The sequence below is a fragment of the Ovis canadensis genome, chromosome 3 (assembly GCF_042477335.2).
Source record: "Ovis canadensis isolate MfBH-ARS-UI-01 breed Bighorn chromosome 3, ARS-UI_OviCan_v2, whole genome shotgun sequence".
In the NCBI taxonomy this organism is placed as follows: Eukaryota; Metazoa; Chordata; class Mammalia; order Artiodactyla; family Bovidae; genus Ovis; species Ovis canadensis.
The window spans coordinates 115719244-115724052 of record NC_091247.1 but is presented as its reverse complement, the minus strand read 5'-3'; the positions used below and the strand labels follow the sequence as shown (position 1 = coordinate 115724052).

General features: G+C 36.9%; 1 non-coding gene across 1 annotated transcript; it reads right to left on the bottom strand.

Moving 5' to 3' along the window:
- Positions 1 to 2901: 2901 nt before the first annotated feature.
- TRNAC-ACA (transfer RNA cysteine (anticodon ACA)) lies at positions 2902 to 2974 on the bottom strand. Its single transcript has one exon. It is a non-coding gene; the product is annotated as a tRNA-Cys (tRNA).
- Between the last annotated feature and the right edge of the window lie 1835 nt (positions 2975 to 4809).

Here is a 4809-nt window from a genome sequence, read left to right as displayed (position 1 = left end):
CAATTACTATGTTCAATATGCAATTATGAAGATTGGCACCAAGCAGGGTCTCTCCCTCTCTTTCTTTCTCCATTGAATAAAAAATGTAAAAAAAAAAAAAAAAGAAAAAGAAAATGAACAAGACTCAAGCAATCTGAGAATGAGGGAACAAGGAAGGAGTAGGAAGGCAAGTAGGGCCAGGGGACACGGCCCTAGGCTTAGAATCAGGAGCTTACTTTCACTCTAAGTGGGCGTTTCAAGAGACAAGGGGACTCTACCTCACACTGAAATGAGGATTTCAAATAATTAATGATGATTGAGGTAGATATAGTTAAAATGTAAGACTGCTAACATTTTCTTCTTTAGGAAACTTGAGCAGTCACAAAGGATGCATCAAAGTTGGATGGGTTTCCAATATCATTCCCATCCATAGGAGCGAGTATGGATAATTGACTCAGAGGATTTGATATCTGGCCATGACTCTTTCCATATAAGTATTCTCCCCATTTATTGTAACTGTTAAGATTCTGCATAATTTAAAAGACTAGTCATCGTTTGTCTGATTACATTTTGGTTTATTCCAGAGCCTCATCTAAAGACCTCAACTGTTCAAAAACAGGTTCTTACATCTTAGAAGAAAAAATATGAAAACTTAAAGGAATAACTCATAGATTACCTCCTCTCAAATTATATAATACAATATCAAGGATGTCAGTCAATTTAGATCAGGTCTTGGAATTTCATGAATTTTCCAGTGATTTCAGGAGTTCATACCCAATTTTTCTAGTCACTTAATATTTGATTTTGCTTTATTGATAATCCACCAGTTGTATTCCTGGAAAGGATCACAACTGATGCCTTTATGGATGCTATCCCTAACTTCTTATAGTATAACTAATCTTATAGTATAAAATAACACATAAATACCATAGAGGAGAATTATCCAACAAAAATAATTAGAAAGCTTAGATGACTTCTATTCTCATATAATTTGGGACTAAGCTGTTAGCAGTGCAAACCAGATACCTTAAAAAAATTAAAAATAAAGATAATCTCTAAGTGTTATACACATAAATCCTAGACAGCACCACACTTTCTGCCCAGTGCAAAAGCAATATATTGTTGGGGAAAAGAAACAGGGCCATAGATTGTTGGATAGTAATTTGAAATCTTCTAATAATTGTATAAATTTTAGAACAAGTTTAGGAAGTTAAGATAATGATGGCTAAGAATAAAGCAAAAAAAAAAAAAAAAAAAAAGAGAGAGAGAGAGAGAACCATAGAAGTCAGCAGTACCAAACTAGGCAGATGTTCTGTAAACTATATCAAGTTCAATTATGGCCTTAAAAAGCAGATAACACATAACAGAGAGGGAAGAATTCAGGTCAGAGGATCATGAAGATCTATTAAACAAAGTCAAATACTCATTCTAGAACTTTAACTTTTGCTGTTCTGTAGGTTTGAAGAGTCATGGGGTGGTTGCAGATCAAGAATTTGATGGCTGCTTCACAAGGGCTTCCCATTTATAAGTCAGAGACAGAGGCAATTGCCTTACATTTAATGTCAAGTAAAATCCCAGTTCCTTGCAGAAACCCTGGCTGACCAGTCTCCTTGAGAGATTGTCCTCCACATCTATGTGGTCCTAGCAACTGCTCTCTCTGCCCTTCATGGATGCTTGGTTCTACAACTTGCCATTAACCATCTCACCCTAGTTTTCTTAGAAGCTTCAGGAACACATTCCGTGTTATATTTTCTTACGGTCTGCCTGCTGATAAGCTTTGGATGAGGTGCTCAACAAATACTTATGAAAGGAATATATCAAATTATAGAGCATGTGCAATTGCAAATGTCATTGCCTTAATTGTCATGTCAGTGTGACTCATTGAGGTAAAGGACAAAACTGCACAAGTAAAACAAAATTAGAGAACAGACACATCTTTTGGAGGCTATTCTTCACCCTCACTTGTATTATTCACTTGCCTCTTCTTGGCATAGCTGTCAAAGAGCAGAATCACATTTGGCGGCTGCCGCCTGGAGCCTGACCTCCTAGATGAAAATCCGAAGTCTTCCATTGTCAGACTAGGTGATCTTGAGCCCGTTACTTATTACAATCTTGTTTCTCAGAGGTGATAACACTTTCTAGTCTCAAATAGCTGATATGTGAATGAAGAGATGACTATAACGAAAGACTTTGTAAGTACAAAACAAGCAATCAATAAATATTAGCTCCTATTATCTGAACCATGGTTAATCATGCATTTCTCTGCCTGTGGGTGTTCAGAGTCTTGGCTTCTGAGGCATTTCATCATTCAGAGCCCTGTCTCTTCATTTCCCACCCGTATTGTGGAGGAGTTATAGATTCCTGAGGACAGCACTTTTTTTAGGCCAATGAATCTGCAATGAAAGACTCTGTGGGTCCCCAGTGGAGCCATATGTATGTTTCTTGTTCTTTAAAGGCCTTTTGCTGAGAAACCACAAAATCTTACTCGGAGACATGACATTTTTTGTTACTAGATCTTATGCAATCTGAATCATGAAAAACTACCTTCTGGAAACTCCTGTTCTTCATCAAATTCATAAGAGAAAAGAACTTATATTTCTGAAATAGTGCCCTTTAGATATTGCTTCATACTGGCCTCATATATGCATTGCTTCAATATTTCCACAATTACTATATATATATATATATATATATATATATATATATATATATTTCATAGTTTCACATCTTTCCTCATTAGTTATAGTCCCATGTATTTTCTTACAAAGATGGGGAACTAGAAATGAACTAGTGAAAATGATGTCGCTTGGTCATGTCTGACTCTTGGCGACCCCATGGACTGTAGCCTACCACGCCCCTCCGTCCATGGGATTTTCCAGGCAAGAGTACTGGAGTGGGTTGCCATTTCCTTCTCCAGAGGATCTTCCTGACCCAGGGATCGAACCTGGGCCTCCTGCATTGTAGGCAGATGCTTTACCATCTGAGCCACCAGGGAAGTCCTATCATTTAATTCCTATAACCAATATTTTAAACTAATGAAACTATTAGTCTTAATTCTACTTTTATTTTGATGGTAAATTATTTTAGTTGGGAAGCTTTGGGGTGCCAGGGAGAGAAACTAAGTCTAATCAGCTCGAGTAAAAAGGTAATAATAATAATAATACAGTGGTGTCTTACAGAATCCTACATAGCATCTATACAGGTATCGGGGATTACTGAAATCACAAAGAAGACCCTAGGAATGTGATCTTTTATTTCCTTCTATATACGTGCTTTGTGCTGTTTCTAGATGGAAGGGCATTATCTGATACAGATTCCACACAGACATAGGATCTTACAGTCTTAAAATCTAATATGCATCATTATTTATAGTATTTTAAACCTCTTTTTTAATTTTATCAGCTACCTTGCATTCATGGCATAGACAAGTTGAGAAGGGATGTTGATATATCAAATATTTACTTTCTGATTGCAAATAGCCAAATTTTAATTTTATTAAAAACTGACAAGGATTACTAAATTGAAAAACTTGCAATGATGGATCTATGTATGTGTACATCAGTTCAGTTCTGTCGCTCAGTCATGTCTGACTCTTTGTGACCCCATGGACTGCAGCACACCAGGCCTCCCTGTCCATCATCAACTCCTGGAGTTTACCTAAACTCATGTCCATTGAGTCGGTGATGCCATCAAACCAGCTCATCCTCTGTTGTCCCCTTCTCCTCCTGCCTTCAATCTTTTCCAGCATCAGGGTCTTTTCATTACATGTGCTTACCTAAACATGAAAATATCAATATACACTTGGAGCATAACAAGTGAGGAAATTATACTAAGTACAATACCTCCAAATTTCAAAATGAAAAAAAAAAGAAATTAGATGGTGTGAGAATAATGGTTAGCCAATTTCATCTCATAAGTAATACTATTAAAATAATGGTTGGATTATTAATGAGGGAAGAGTTTATGTTTTATTTCTTTTCAGGGCTAAGTACAAAATCTATCACATGTAATGCTAATTTCTCTAACAAATTTTAGCTTTGTTAAATATGTTATAGGCAAAGGAAAAAATGACAGAAGCAATAATTTTAGGCAACCACAACCTAGTCAACCATAAGGACATGCAATTTCGAGCACAAGACATTATGGAGTTTAAATCCTAAAGGAATGACAAATACAAAAGTCCTAGAGAGTACTTCAGAGAAGCAATGGCACCCCACTCCAGTACTCTTGCCTGGAGAATCCCATGGACCGAGGAGCCTGGTGGGCTGTAGTCTATGGGGTCGCTAAGAGTCAGACACGACTGAGCAACTTCACTTTCACTTTTCACTTTCATGCATTGGAGAAGGAAATGGCAATCCACTCCAGTGTTCTTGCCTAGAGAATCCCAGGGATGGGGCAGCCTGGTGGGCTGCCGTCTATGGGGTCGCATAGAGTCGGACACAACTGAAGCGACTTAGCAGCAGCAGAAGTAGCAGCAGAGAGTACTGATATGATCTATACTTAAAGGTTGAAATAGTAAATTCAAGATTAAGAGAGATGTGATTGCCTCTAAGCAGTACTTAAACTTCATAAATTCCATATTTGGGTTAGTGTCCATTTTCTAAACAGAGCTTACAGTTTAGAGTTTTAAAACAAATGCTAGACTGTCACTCAAAAACCTCCTATTGTTACCTGTTTATTGTTCAGTGCGAGTTTTAATATAAAGCTGTTTCAATCACTGTTAAACAAAAGAAGATGGTGTATAAGAAATAAGGATAACATTTTGTATCAATTAAATCTTAGATCACAAATTTTCTGTAATTAGTCACTGTAATCACGAAGGATTACCAT